We start from the raw sequence: 16,196 nt of genomic DNA, 5'->3' as shown, positions 1-16,196 counted from the left end.
AAGTATGGCCTTTGGGATTAGACACTTAAAAAATAATTTAAAAAATGACACAATGTTGGTAGTTATTGAAGCTTTTTTGATGGATATATAGGGGTTTGTTATACTCTGCTTTTGCGTATATTTGGACATTTTCCAAATTTAAACAAAGGAAGAGAGAAATGTATGACTACCTGATAGGAATAATGTATCAGGAATACCCAATAAGAGATTCCATTTCATGAAGGGATTTGTCCATGTGAAGTGATCTTCTAACAGAAAAGGGGGGAGTGTTTAGGAAAACTCCTTCATTTTCTGTCTACTCACAGAATGCTTTATTTCACTCTGGCACTTCTGATTACCAAATGTGTGGTGGTTTCCCCACACCAGGCATTTCTGACACTATTTATCTGGAGTTAACATCAGATCTCACAGATTAAGGGCTCACTCCCACAAGACTGCACCTCCTCCCCTTTAGATGTCAATCAGAAGCCCAGGGTGTTGTTACCTGTCCTTGCAGACTGGTTATAAATCAGAGATTCACATTATTGATTTGCTAGAGCAGCTCACAGAACTCAGAAAACTATTTTCCTTACTAGATTATAAAAGGATATAACTCAGGAGCAGCCAAATGGAAGCCATGCATAGGACAAGGTATGTAGGAAGATATGGGGGACTTCCATGCACTTTCCAGGCACGCCACCCTCCTAGCACTTCCATATGTTCACCACCTTGGACGCTTTCTGAACCCCTTCCTTTGGGTCATTGGACTTTTTGGGGGCTTCATTACATAGGTGTGATTTGATTAAATTATTGTCCGTGGATTATTGATTCTACCTCCAGCCCCTTCTCCCCAGAAGCAGAGGGCTGAAAGTTCCAAACCTCTAATCTGTTGGTTGGTTCCCCTTGCAACAAGCCTCCATCCTTAGGGGCTTTCCAAAAACCATCAACATAAACTCAGGTTTGGATAAAAGATGTTGCGAATACTTTATCTCTCTTGTTACTTAGAAAATTCCAAGGGTTTTAAGCAGCTGTGTGCTAGGAACCTTGGACGTAGACCAAATACATAAATTTCTTACTATAAATCACAATATTGCAGCGAGTATTATTAAGATATAGTGATGAGAGCAGAAAAATGAAGAAAATAGAAGTGACTCGAGGAAGAAAATGAGAACAGAGAGAAGACCCCTCTGAAGACAAGACCCCAGCATCAGGTGTAGGAGTCAAGGAAAGAATGGGTGTGCTCCTAATTTTGGTGACTAAATTGACAATGTTGCTTTCTTTTAGGAGAATGATTTAATATTTCATAGTTGCTAAAAAGATTTGAGCAGACAATAGTGAAAAATTAGGTTTGGTGGGCAAATTAGAAGAAAACAAAAGATTTCATGGAATGTAATTCTATGTAGAACTAGTTTTCCTGAATTATTTTTTAAAACATGTAATTAATTTCAGAGGAAGGGAGAAGGAGTGAGAGAGAGAAATATAAGTGATGAGAGAGAATCGTTGATCAGCTGCCTTCTGCATGCCCCCTACTGGGGATTGAGCCCACAACCAGGGCATGTGCCCTTGACCGGAATCGAACCTGGGACCCTTGAGTCTGCAGGCTGACGCTCTATCCACTGAGCCAAACCAGCTAGGGCCTGAATTATTTCTTATTTATTCTAAAGGCCCAGTGCACAAACTTCGTGCATGGTTAGGGTCCCTAGCGGCTGCTGGTGGCAGACGCCTCCCTTCCCCTGGCCACCTGCCGCAGCCGCCAACCCCGCCCCCTGGTCAAACTCCTGGTTGCACTCCTGGTTGAGGGGACAATTTGCATACTAGGCTTTTATTATATAGGATTTTTATGGTTGCTGGTCAGCTTGTTAGATTTCACAGGGTTGTTTTTGTAGCCTCTCTCATCTTTACAAATCAGGAATGTGAGTGTTTGAGAAATGGCATTTGCCTAAAATCCTGCTGGGACCATCATACACAGGCGTTGTGTCCTGAACCTGTTCGCAGCTCAGGCCAGTCCAGTCTTTCTGCAGAGGGGATTGTTTGCAGTGTCCATCCCTCCATGAGACTGGGCTTTCTGACCTCTAACTAGTCCTGAAATGTTCAGAGCCAGGAAAATAGAAATATCCTGATGGTGTGGAACCCCTGTGAGTCCTTGGTCACTCCAAGACCCCTCCTGAGGTCCCACTAGCTCCGGCGCAGGCCCCAGTTGCCTGGCCTGCTTTCCTGTTCACCTAGCTGCTACCACTGGGGTAAAATACAGACGAGCTGGCTGTACACTGGCAAAGATGAGTGAGGACGATCTAAAGTGCTCCAGGCTTGGTGGGCAAGACAGATAAATAAGTAGACTGTGACACTAGGTATGATGAGTGCTGTGATGCATTGGAAAATAGCCTCAAGCCTGACCCAGCTCCCTGTGATAGGACTCAGCCCCCATACGAGAATCTCCTAACTACCTGGTGAATGAGGACAGGGCAGGCCCTGCTAAGAATTTAGATTTTATACAGAATGAGATGGGATTTTTTAAAAGGGGGATTTTGAGCAAGAGACTAATACTTAAGTTGTTTTAAAAAAATCACTATGGCTACAAGTGAGAGAAACCAAACTCAAAATACCTTAATAACAAGAAAAGCAAAAAGAAGCTAATAGTCATATAGTACTTACATCATGTTCTGTTCTGAGACTCTACACAGTTTTGAATTTTTGTTAAATTTATTGGGGTGTCTTTGGTTAAGATTATATAGGTTTCAAGTGTACAATTCTACATTATATCTTCTGTATAATTGTGTGTTCACCACCCAAAGTCAAGTCTCCTTCCATCACCATGTATTTTTTTCAGTTGTTAATCCTCACCAGAGGATACTTTTTCCAATGATTTTTTTAGAGTGGGGAGGAGGGGGAGAGAGAGAAATATCAATGTGAGAGAGACACATTGATTGGTTGCCTCCCGCATGCACCCCGACCAGGTTCCGCGATGAGTGTGCAACCGAGGTATGTGCCTTTGACTGGAATCGAATCCTTCAGTCTTGCAGCTGATGCTCTATGCCAGCGGTTCTCAACCTGTGGGTTGCGACCCCTTTGGCGGTCAAACGACCCTTTCACAGGGGTCGCCTAAGACTATCCTGCATATCAGATACTTACATTATGATTCATAACAGTAACAACATTACAGTTATGAAGTAGCAACGAAAATAATTTTATGGTTGGGAACTGTATTTAAAGGGCCAGAAGGTTGAGAACCACTGCTCTATGTACTGAACCAAACCAGCTAGGGCCTGTCACCATATTTTGATGAGATTATACACATTAACATACTGAATTCTATTAATAACCTTATGAGTTAGGTACTATTCATATTCCTATTTTGTTGATGTGGAGACTGAAGTATGGAGAAATTAAGCAATTTATCAAAAGTCTCATGGCAGATCTAGACTTTTGTGTACAAAAGTACAAACTCTTGACTGTAGCACTATAGTACCTCTTAGCAAAACAATGTGCTAGTATAGTAGTCCCCTTTATACATGATTTCACTTTCCACAATTTCAGTTACCTTTGGTCCAAAATATTACATGGAAAATAAAAAATTCACAAGTTTTAAATTGCACATCATTCTGAGTGATCTGATGAAATCTCCTGCCTTCTTGCTCCATCCTGTCTGGTATGTGAATCATCCCTTTGTCCAGAGTATCCACACTTTATATGCTACCTGCCCATTAATCACTTAGTAAGCATCTTGGTTATCAGATGGAGTGCGTGGTCTCACAGAGCTTATGTTCAAGTCACCCTTATAATACTATATAATGGCCCCAAAGCACAAGACGGTGATGCTGGCAATTCGGGTATGCCAAAGAGACGCCATAAAGTGCTTGTTTGTGAGAATGTCCATTTTAGCGAAGTCCCGATGCCTGTGTCATTCACCTCACTTCATCTTCTCATATAGGTATTTTATCATCTCACATAAGAAGAAAGGTGAGTACAGTGCAGTGAGATACTGTGAGAGAGACCACATTCACCTAAATTTTATTACAGTTACTGTTATTATAATTGTTCTGTTTTATTAAGTTAATCTCTTACTATGTCTAAGTTATAAATTAAACGTTATCATAGGTATAATGTATAGGAAAAAAACAGTGTAAATAGGATTCAGCACTATCTGCGGCTTCAGGCTTCTACTAGGGGATCTTAGAACTATCCCCTGTGGATAAAGGGGGGGACTGTTGTATTTACCTGTGAAACTAAAGAAAGTAAGTTCTTTGTTTGTGGTTGCATCTGGGGGCTCACTCAGTACTGCACAGACTCAGCCTTGGTCTCTTCTCTCTGCCTTCATTTCTGGGCAGACTTCTGTCTCCATGGCAGAGTCCCCAACAACTCAGCAGAAAGAGCACCTCTGCTTTTCCGGAGATTCTAACGGAAGTTCCAAACTAATGTGGTTGGCTTGGCTTAGGTGCTTCCTTATCTTTGGACCCTGTGGCCAGAAGGGTGAAATTAACCCACTGATTGGCCACTCCTGGGGCTGGGTTACAGTCAGAGCAGTGACAGAGTGATTTCCTGAGGGGCTGCATTCAAAGCAACAAGGATTCGATGTGGGAGGCACACTGCAAATGCCAGCTGGCGAGGGTTAGAGGATGAGAAACATAGTTAGGACCTGGGTACGTTTGGCTAAGTTGTTTTGTTTTTTGGGATTTTAGCAGTTTATAGGTTTTTCTGTGAAGCTTCTGTAATGTCTCTTAGTAAATTTCCAGTTTTCTTTCTAGTGAGTGTGTATTCTTAAAATTATTAAGTTATTTATATTTTAGGTGCTGTAATGAATGAAATAATATTTAAACGTTTTTTCTATAATATAGAAATATTATAGATTTTTATAATTTTATCTTTTCTCCTGCTATGTGACTGAACTCAATACTAATGTCTATTATTTTGGTATATGTAGTTATGTCATCTGCATATGTCTATTCCCTTCCAGTAGTTATATATCTTGTTGTGTTGGCCATAAGTTTTAATATTTAGACATACCTCATTTTGTGCTTTGCAAATATTGCTTTTTTTTTTTTTTTTTTTTACAAATTGGAGGTAAGACTCTCCATCATCAAAAAGATTATGACTTGCAGAAGGCTTAAGTGATATTTAGCATTTTTCAGTGATAAGGTGTCTTTAAAATTAAGGTGTATGTGTTCACTTTGGCAGCATATAAAGGTATGTACATTTTTTTAGACATAATGCTATTGCACACTTAATAGGCTTCAGTATAGTGTAAACATAACTCTTATATGCACTGGGAAACCAAAAAATTCATGTGACTCAGAATGGTTTGAAGGAGGAATAGGATAGAGTGAAAAATATTGGACTTGCATATGAGGAAATTAGAATTTCACTGACTCACTGTGTGTTTTGGGAACAATTTTTATCGTCTTTTAGGTCCCTAGTTTCTTTCTTAACTTCTGACCAATACTTTTCCTCTCCCCAGTTCTTAACACATATACACCGATGGTGGGGTGATGTTACTTCATAAAGTATGGAACATTAGGTAACCAGACTCAGGCCTCAGATCATGAAAGGCCTAAGTTTGCAGGAGCACAAATCTCTTAGATTTATCTGATTTTTTATTCTAATTTTTTTGAGAAGGTGGAGTCTAGATATTTCTCTTCTTTGTAGTGCTTCCAGTTGTATTTTCGTCCTACAGCAAAATAGATACCTGGATGCTCAAAAGCTTTCCTCTGCTGCCACATTCACGCTCTTATGCAGTTACTGGTGTCTCAGAAGTCCAAGGAGGAAGGGACTACTCTGCTCTTTTTTTTTTTTTTTTTTTAACAAAGATTTCAAAATTTATTCAAAATACTGTGATCTGAGTGATTGTGGTGGCTGCATCTCCCAACCAGTGCTCCCAACAACACACAACAAAGGATTCTCTGACCTCAAATGACAATAGTGCTAAAGTTGAGAAACCCTGAAATAGTGGGAATTGCTTGTACAAAAGACTTGAGACTGGGGCTGTTCTTAAAATTATTGAGAAAAGCAAGAAGGCCAGTGTGGCAAGAACAGAGAAGAGAGGGATAGGAATAAGTTCGGAGAATAGTAAGGGGCCAGACAATGTAGGATATTGTAGGACACAATGAGGAATTTGGATTTTATTCTGATTCTAATAGAAAGGCATCGGAAGATTTTTGAACAGGGGAGTGAAATAATCTGATTTCTGTTATATAAGGCTTCCTGTGTGGAAAGTAGCCTCTAGGGAAGAGAAGAGCGAGAACTCCAGTTTTCGGGGGCGGGGGGGGGGGGGAGGTCAAAGATGACTCCAGGGTTTATGACATGAGCACCTGGATCACTGGTAGTGCTATATCAGTGATGGCGAACCTATGACATGCGTGTCAGAGGTGACAGCGAACTCATTTTTTTGGTTGATTTTTCTTTGTTAAATGGCATTTAAATATATAAAATAAATATCAAAAATATAAGTCTTTGTTTTACTATGGTTGCAAATATCAAAAAATTTCTATATGTGACACGGCACCAGAGTTAAGTTAGGGTTTTTCAAAATGCTGACACGCCGAGCTCAAAAGGTTTTTCATCACTGTGCTATATACTGAGATGGGGAGCAGTGGGGAAGGGTAATCTAGAATAATAAGTCTGCAGTGCCTTTTAGACATCCAAGAGGTGATGTCAAATAGATAATTGAATATATAGTTTTGGAGTTCGGGACTGAGGTCCAGACTGGAGATGTGAATTTTAGAACCATCAGTTAGTAGATAGAACAGGGGTCCTCAAACTACGGCCCGCGGGCCACATGTAAATACAAATATTGTATTTGTTCCCGTTTTGTTTTTTTACTTCAAAATAAGATATGTGCAGTGTGCATAGGAATTTGTTCATAGTTTTTTTTAAAACTAGAGTCCGGCCCTCCAACGGTCTGAGGGACAGTGAACTGGCCCCCTGTTTAAAAAGTTTGAGGACCCCTGAAGTATTTAAAGCTCTAAAACGATCCTGGGTGAGGTCATCAAGAAAGTGAATGTGGCTAGAGAAACAAAGGGGCAATCTAGGACCAGGGAGTCCTGGGACTCATTTAGAGGTCAGGAAATGAATAGGAAGCAGCCAAGGAAGGTGCAGAAGGAACAGCCAAAGAGAGAGGAAGAAAGTGGAGCAAGTGCAGTGTCTTAGAAGCCCAGGAAGCAAGTATTTCAGATGCGGCTGAGAGGAGATGTGAGACCCTTCCCTACCTCAGCCCAAGACTTGCCACAGTTATCACTAGTTGGATTACCATGTGAATAAAAGTGGCTGGGAGTATCCCAGTCAAATGGGGATGGTGATTTGTATTCAATGAAGTAACACCTGAGAGGCATCTAGTGGCATATCACCTAAGATGCAGAGAGAGTGCTTGCTTCGGCAGGACGTATACTAAAATTGGAATGATACAGAGAAGATTAGCATGGCCCCTGCGCAAAGATGACACTCAAATTTGTGAAGCGTTCCATATTTTTAGATACATGCAAAAAAATGAAACTAGACCACCAACTAACACCATACACAAAAATAAACTCAAAATGGATAAAGGACTTAAATGTAAGACGGGAAACCATAAAAATACTAGAGGAATCCAAAGGCAACAAAATCGCAGACATATGCTGAAGCAGTTTCTTCACCGATACAGATCCTAGAGTATTGGAAACTAAAGAGAAAATAAACAAATGGGACTACATCAAAATAAAAAGCTTCTGCACAGCAAAAGAAACCATCAACAAAATAACAAGAAAGCCCACTGCATGGGAGAACATATTTGCCAATGTTATCACCGATAAGGGTTTAATCTCCAACATTTATAGGGAACTCATACAACTTAACAAAAGGAAGATAAACAATCAAATCAAAAAATGGGCAAAGGACCTAAATAGATACTTTTCAAAAGAGGACATTCAGAAAGCCAAGAGACATATGAAAACATGCTCAAAGTCACTAATCATCCGAGAGATGTAAATCAAAACAACAGTGAGGTACCATCTCACACCTGTCAGAATGGCTATCATCAACAAATCAGCAAATGACAAGTGCTGGAGAGGATGTGGAGAAAAAGGAACACTCGTGCACTGCTGGTGGGAATGCAGACTGGTGCAGCCACTATGGAAGACAGTATGGAGTTTCCTCAAAAAGTTAAAAATGGAACTCCCATTTGACCCAGTGATCCCGCTTCTAGGAATATATCCCAAGAAACCAGAAACACCAGTCAGAAAGGATATATGCACCCCTATGTTCATAGCAACACAATTCACCATAGCTAAGATCTGGAAACAGCTTAAGTGCCCATCAACAGATGAGTGGATTAAAATACAGTGGTACATCTACACGATGGAATACTATGCTGCTGTAAAAAAGAAGGAATTCTTACCATTTGCAACAGCATGGATGGAACTGGAAAGCATTATGCTAAGTGAAATAAGCCAGTCAATGAAGGAAAAATACCACATGATCTCACTCATTTATGGATAATTAAGACCATTATAAACTGATGAGCAAAAATAGATACAGAGGCAGAGCAACATCAAACAGACTGTCAAACTACAGCGGGAAGGCCAGGGAGAGTTGGGGGGGTGGGTAAGAGATCAACCGAAGGACTTGTATGCATGCATATAAGCATAACCCATGGACACAAGACACTAGGGGGCATGGGAGGCTAGGGGAAGGTCAAGGGGAGAAAAAAAAAGAAGATATATATAATACTCTTTGTAATATTTTAAGCAATAAAACAATTTAAAAAAAAACAAAAAATAAATAAATAAATAAGATGCAGAGAGAGCCCCTCTCCCAAGTGATGAAGATAATGTTTATGGAGTCAAATGAATTCCTTTTTCCTTTTTAGTTTAGCAATTGAGATATTTTAGTAATTCTTGATGGAAGTGACAATTTTTAGTCAAAAATACACTCATGTCAACAAGAGTTTTCTAAATTCTAGTAGGTTCCTAGGCCACATGCTGTCTGGGTGACTTAAATATATTTTTATCCCTGCCCTATATAAACCCACAGTATTAATTTGCTCTTCTACTATAATTAATGTGCACCTAGTTACCTTAAGCTGCGTTTAACTTATTCATGTCCTGGATGATATTGTATAATTATTCTAATTAAGATTTATAACAGTGTAGCTGAAATATGGTAATACATTTTTGACGTATGTATTTTATTTTGCAAAGCAGGCCTTAAAACAATACGCAACATGATTTAGTTTTTCCATCTATAGATACAAATGTAGGCTATATAAAAATATGTAAATCAGTGGTTATTCTATTTAGTAATATTTGGTACATTAATGTATGTAGCTGATCTTTTTCCCCCTGATTTATTTGCAGTGAATATATATTATTGATGTAAAAGGTTTTGTGTACCACAGTGCTTGGCACATTAAGTAGGAGTTCAGAAACCATCTGTTGATATTTTCACCAGCAGTAAAGCAGCATGTCCAGGGGCAGAATATAATTTTGTCTGAATGACTAGCATTTGGTGTTGGCTCAGCCACCCTTGGGCATGTGTTAGTTTTTCTTCCTTCTTTCTCCTAAACATAGCATGGCCACTTCTTTATGCGCTAAGTCAATACTGACTGCAAAGAGATCTTTGTTATTGTCTTGTTCGTTGCTTTTTTAATTGTAAATATTTAAACACTGTAATCGGTTTTTAGGTCAGATTATACATGTTAGTTTCCATAAGCTTTTTTTTTTACATTCTCGTACTGTCATCTAATCTTCATAAGGCACTTTGCACAGTCCATGCATGGTCCCCTTCTCTGTCTCTCTGGAGACACATTTAGATCTTTGTATCAAGTTCTGGTCTTTTGTTTAGGTCATTGTGTAATGACTCTAGAATTGTCATAATAGAAGAGCGAGGTTGAGGACACTTGGAAACAAAGTAATATTTGAGGTCTGAGGATTGAAGAGAAATAAATGATTGAATGACTTTGGAATTTCTAATTAAAGCAACCAATTTGAATCGACTTCGTTTCATTCACTTGCAACTTTTAAACTGATGAAAAATAAGTGCTAGAATCCCTGGAAATGTTTGACACTATGGCATATAGGACAGTTTTACTTCTTCACTCTGCTGGGATTGAAAAAGATAAATTGTTAAGTGAGGTTGAGCAGAAAATGAACTTAGTGAGACACTGTGTGTATTGAGGTGAAGATCACAGGTGTGTGGGAGATGGGGTGGTCTCGGGTACTCTGTAATTCCAACAAGCAGATATTAAGGACTTAGGCCTCAGCTCTAGATGAGGAATAATGAAAAAATAAATTTTTTGATCCTAGCTGGTTTGGCCCACTGGATAGAGCGTCAGCTTGCGGACTGAAAGGTCCCTGTTTCGATTCCAGTGAAGGGCACATGCCCAGGTTGCGGGCTCGATCCCCAGTAGGGAGCGTGCAGGAGGCAGCCAGTCAATGATTCTCTCTCATCATTTATATTTCTTTCCCTCTCTTCCTCTCTGATATCAATAACAATATATTTTAAAATATTTTTTTGAAGTAAAGTTGAGTAGATCTTCCAAAATTATGGTGGTGTGGAAAAGATGGTCTTTTGGGGCTCAAAATAGGATGACCTTAAACTAAAACCTGTTTTAATTAATAAAGTATAAAAATTACCAAAAAGGCCCTAGCCAGGTGGCCCGCAGACTGTAGGGTCTTGGGTTTGATTCCTGGTCCAGGGCATGTACCTGGATTGCAGGTTCAATACCTGGCCCCAATAGGGGTGTGTATGGGAGGCACCAATTGATGTATCTCTCTCACATGATTTTTTTTCTCTTCCTCTCTCCCTCCTTCCATTCCTCCCTTCCAGCCTTTCCAAAAAATCAATGGAAAAAATATCCTCGAGTGAGAACAACAAAAAATTACCAAAAGAAAAGGTTTTCTGATTATGTCCATAAACACAACACCCTTAGCAGCAAATCTTTTACATATACAGGGGAATGGGAAAGCAAATTCATACCCTTTCTCTCCTCCATCAGGGATTCCCAGGAAAGTTGTTCTCATTTTAGCAGATCCTTGATTGATGTTTATAATCCAAAATGTTGCATGGAGGCACAAGGGGAAGGGTCACTGATTGTCTATACTCAGGAATTGGGCCTTTATGAGCAATGTAAGTCACACCCAAAGGTTTCTCCTAATGCAAAAGTCTGATAATGGCCTGTATCTGAAATTCCATCAATTTGGGGTGAATTGATTTATTTTTTTAAATACAAATGCCAAGAGTAAGATTAAATCCAATTGCTTTTTTCTTAAATTTTAAATGAGACTGATGTACTGAAGGACTGGACAGATGTTTTGGGGTTGGGAATTTCTTAGGAGGCAGGAGAAGCTGCTCTTTTTCCAAGCCCCAGGTGCCTTCGCACTGTTTATCATCGCTTTTTCCATCCAGTCTTCACAGCTGTTCTCTGCTGTGGAGATCATAAAATGTGAGGCTGGCCCTAACTGGTTTGGCTCAGTGGATAGAGTGTCGGCCTGCGGACTAAGGGTCCCCGGTTCGATTCCGGTCAAGGGCATGTACCTGGGTTGCGGGCACATACCCAGTAGAGGGTGTGCAGGAGGCAGCTGATCGATGTTTCTCTCTCATCGATGTTTCTAACTCTCTATCCCTCTCCCGTCCTCTCTGTAAAAAATCAATAAAATATAAATTTAAAAAAATGTGAGGCTCATGCCACACAGGAATACCACAGGCCACCCCACTTGTTATTTTTGCCCCAATCCCTTTCCCACTGTCATGAAGACAGAGCTATGCCTCTCAGCTTGCATTCCCATCCCCATGGTCTGAGTATAGGGAGGATGTCAGGGTTCCTCTCCTCTTCTTAGTATCCACCCACTGTTGTCATAGGAAGACAGAGCAGCCTTGTGGTTAGAAATACAGCCTTTGGAGTCAAACAGACCTGACACTGGACCTCTACTACACATCAGGTTTCTCTCTGTAAGCCTCAGTGGTGTCATCTGTAAATGGATGAATCGTTGTCACCCCACAGAGTTGCTTCACTGCATATAAAGTGCTTGGTATGGATTAATCCTTCAATAAATGGTAATTGTTAATAAGACCTGTAACTATAGCTCCACTGACATTTTAAATTCAAATGTCTCTCTCTTTGACCACTCTGCTCATTTGTTCCCCTGCTTGCCACATCTGTTCTGCAACCTCACTGAATAGTGCAGTCCAGGAAACTTTCTCTATGTGAAAAGCAGCCATCCGCTGCCCTGGGGTCACACGCTTCCATGTTCATAACTTTAGAGTCTGTATTTCCTTCCAGGTTTCTCAGGAAGAGCCCAAGCAGTGGGGGGTCTGTTATAGCATGGGAGGTGGGCGAAGACAGATGTGTATAGAAAAGATGGGTAGCCCTGGCCGGTTTGGCTCAGTGGATAGAGCGTCGGCCTGCGGACTGAGAGGTCCCAGGTTCGATTCCGGTCAAGGGCATGTACCTTGGTTGCCGGCATATCCCCAGTGGGGAGTGTGCAGGAGGCAGCTGATTGATGTTTCTCTCTCATCAATGTTTCTAACTCTCTATCCCTCTCCCTTCCTCTCTGTAAAAAATCAATAAAATATATTTAAGAAAAGAAAAGATGGGTAGAGGCAGGCTCAAGGTTGAGCTCTGAGAGGTCCCAGGTTCGATTCCGGTCAAGGGCATGTACCTTGGTTGCCGGCATATCCCCAGTGGGGAGTGTGCAGGAGGCAGCTGATTGATGTTTCTCTCTCATCGATGTTTCTAACTCTCTATCCCTCTCCCTTCCTCTCTGTAAAAAATCAATAAAATATATTTAAAAAAAGAAAAGAAAAGAAAAGATGGGTAGAGGCAGGCTCAAGGTTGAGCTCTATCCTCTCTCTGGATATGCTGTTTATGCATCTGTTAATTTATGCAAACTTAGAGCAGATATTCTGTGAAATGGGCTTTTTTAAGGTCCAGTGTAATTATTGGTTTGATTGGCTTTTAATGAATTGCTTGCAACACAAATATTTTGTCACAAACATATTTACATTGACACTCCATGTATCATGGGTAGGAGGAGGGAAGGACTTAGTTCTTGTTCTCATCAGTCCTTACAAGGGAAGAAATTTAGATTAAATAATTCATCCAAGGTCAAATATGTAGTAGGTTAATGGAGACAACATACCAAATGTCTGCCTTTTTAAAAAAATACATATTTTACTGATTTTTTACAGAGAGGAAGGGAGAGGGATAGAGAGTTAGACATCGATGAGAGAGAAACATTGACCAGCTGCCTCCTGCACACTCCCTACTGGGGATGTGCCCGCAACCAAGGTACATGCCCTTGACCAGAATCGAACCTGGGACCCTTGAGTCTGCAGGCCGACGCTCTATCCACTGAGCCAAACCGGTCAGGGCCAAACGTCTGCCTTTTAAAACTGCAGCATCTCTCCCCACACTTAATCCTCCAGCAGCACCCTCCTCCTTTCTCCATTCTTCCACTCACAGTGAGAGGATGCTCCCATCCTGCCATTGACCAGCACTGTCAGGAAATGCCCTATTCTGCGCCCTGCATCAGGCCTTCAGAGCCCTTTCCCTGAATTGTTCCTTTTAGAAGAGGGTAGGGTAACTCGCTCTGTTCCCTTGGTCCTCTCTTCAGAGAGCCTTTTCCTTCCCACTTCGCCCTTTAGCATTTCTCCTCCAGTAGCCCTGGCTTTGCCTATCTACTTATTGACTTCTTCCCCACCATTAGACGGTAACTCTCATGAGGACAGGGATTTGCTCATTGTCTGTCTTGTAGTATCTTCTGGCCTTTTTGTGTGCTTTGTACATACACATCAGGCATTTACATACAACATATTGTTGGGAAAATGAATGACTCGATTGTATTGTTCTAAAGCTGTAAGAGTGTGACCCCAGAGTACAAGGTGCATGACATCTCCACTGCCCCTCCTCCTCCCTTTGCCATAGCCTGCCAAGAAACTGAGGAAGGAGGAGGAAGAGTTTGTGTGCCTGAGGACCCAGCTCTCCTCCTCCTGTGTTTGTACCGTGTGGAGCTTCAGGACACCCTCATTCTGGTGCATGCCAGTGAAGGTGGAGTTTCTGTCATGTCCCTGGTCTCAGTGCAGTGCATCCAGCCCACAGCTGTATCCAGTTGTTTAGAGCCTGTTGAAGGCAGTGGGAAACACTGGCTAAGCACAGACATTTGAGTCTTGTGACCACTCCGCCATTTTCAGTTTGTGTTCCCTTGACAAAGTTTAAACCTTTCTGTGTCTTGGCCTTATTGTCTATAAAATGGGACTGACCTCATGCAGTTGTTGCCAGGATTAAGTTCAGTGATCCATGTGATACCTTTAACATAGGAGAAATGCATACTGAGTGTTCAATTAAAGCTGGCTGTTATGTGTGGTACAAATTAAATGCCATTTATTTTATTCATGTCTCATGTCTGAAGGCTGCTAAGTCTACTTCCTGTGTGTCCCTCACCCTGCCCCATCTGACACAGATCATTGATGGGGTATAACTTTGAGGGAGGTTTGTGAGTAGAAACCCATACCTGTAGTTTAGCCTGTAGTTCTGATTGTTTACTATAGAGGGTGGCTACTTTGGTGTGAGATTTGTTTTAGTTTGGTCCTAATGATTTCCACCAGGAAAAATAATTCAGAGGGATTAAGTGTCACCACTGGGAACTTCCCTGAGTCTCTTTCTCCAGGAAGCAGAACTCTTTGACTAGTGGAACAGGAGCTCACAGACAGGCATCTGAAATGTGCACTAGGAAGTGAGCAGTCCACGTTTAAGTCTTATTTTTGGCTGCTCCAAGGGACAGCATTGGGGTCTTACAAAACAAAGCTGACAGACCAGTCTTCTAGGAGCCAACAAAACCTACTAGACAATTCCATTGTTTCATAAGATTTTAGTTCCTTGTAAAAGGCAGTGGAAACTGTTCCCCAACATGCACCACCTTCCCAAGGCAGTTCGTTCACTGAGTGCTGGCAGTGAATGGCCCCTCTCACCTGTGCCCCTGCCAGTTGGATAAATTGCAGACTCAGTGAAGTACATTTTTTAAGTAACCTCCTATGTAAGCCAGTGAAATTTGCAATACATTCTATGAAAAAAAAAAAATGTGAATGTATGGTGCATGATAAAAGTGGCAAAAGTTTTTGTTCTCAAATTTGGTATGGATAAAACAAATGGAAAAGATTAGGGGAAATATTAGTAACCTGGAGGGTCTCTGCTCAAGTTGCTTTTTAAGTGGCAAGTTCTTGCTCTCCTTTAAAGAAAAAGAAATAGTTAATCCTAGAGAACACCTTGTAGCTGAGATTAACTCAAGCAAGGAAACGGGGACCCGCATGGGAACCCAGAGGAAGGGGCCTGTCTGCAGCTAGGAACAGAGCAACAAAGCTTCAAGGACCAGGGAGAAAAGGCTGGTGCCCCAGAGAAAAGCTTTAGCAAGTGCCAAAGGCTTGTAGATAAATACACATCCATATCTTAAAATGTTTGTGTTATGTAGTATTTTTAGTATATACATCATTATCTATCTATATAAAAGCTAATATGCAAAGTGTCCCCTGGATTTTATATATATATAAGATAATATGCAGAGCATCCCTGGAGAGTTTGACCGAGAGTTTGATCACTCGCTATGATGTGCACTGACCACCAGGGGACGGTGCGGAATGAAGGAAGGCCCTGGCTGGCAGCTGGAAGGCCTCAATCAGCCCTGATTGCTGGCCAGGCCTAGGGACCCTACCCGTGCACAAATTTTGTGCACCAGGCCTCTATAGTTACATATTAATAGTATATGTTAAGGTAGTGTTATGTATATGGTATTTTTAAAATTAGTTTCCTACTTTAATGGACTACTTCATCAACCAACCAATTACTAACATGGATCAGGTGAGGGTTTCTGCTGTACTAACAAATGAAATCGTCCAGTAGGTTTTGTTCACTCCTAGAAGACTGGTCTGTCAGCTTTGTTGCGTAAGAGTAGAAGTATGACATAAAGCTATGTTAAAAACTATGTTAATAACACTGTTACCAAAGTAACCTGTATCTTTGGATTCCATTTCCAATGGAATGTCTTCTTAGAGTAAAACTTGACTTTTCAGATTTTTAACCACATGGCTTTTGCTCTGCCTTCAGAGTGCTGTGTAGATATAATTGGAATTGTGGGTTGCTCTGGTTTAGCCAGAGCTCACAGACAGGCAGGTTAATGTGAGCCAGAGTCCAGATGAGGGGAGTGGAGAACAGGAATGGAGGCGTGAGAAGTTGGAAGGTGCCTAAGAACCTTGGGTTGACT

General features: G+C 41.0%; 1 protein-coding gene and 1 non-coding gene across 8 annotated transcripts in view; both read left to right on the top strand.

Moving 5' to 3' along the window:
• The window catches only part of GARRE1 (granule associated Rac and RHOG effector 1), a 101,264-nt gene that overhangs the window by 47,835 nt on the left and 37,233 nt on the right, over nt 1-16,196 (top strand). The gene's annotated exons all lie outside the window — the stretch shown is intronic.
• Nucleotides 7,335-7,439, top strand: LOC132217735 (U6 spliceosomal RNA). The gene has a single exon (XR_009448993.1). It is a non-coding gene; the product is annotated as a U6 spliceosomal RNA (small nuclear RNA).

The sequence above is a fragment of the Myotis daubentonii genome, chromosome 15 (assembly GCF_963259705.1).
Source record: "Myotis daubentonii chromosome 15, mMyoDau2.1, whole genome shotgun sequence".
In the NCBI taxonomy this organism is placed as follows: Eukaryota; Metazoa; Chordata; class Mammalia; order Chiroptera; family Vespertilionidae; genus Myotis; species Myotis daubentonii.
Note: the sequence above shows the minus strand (reverse complement) of the source record. Positions and strands in the feature narration are given on the sequence as shown.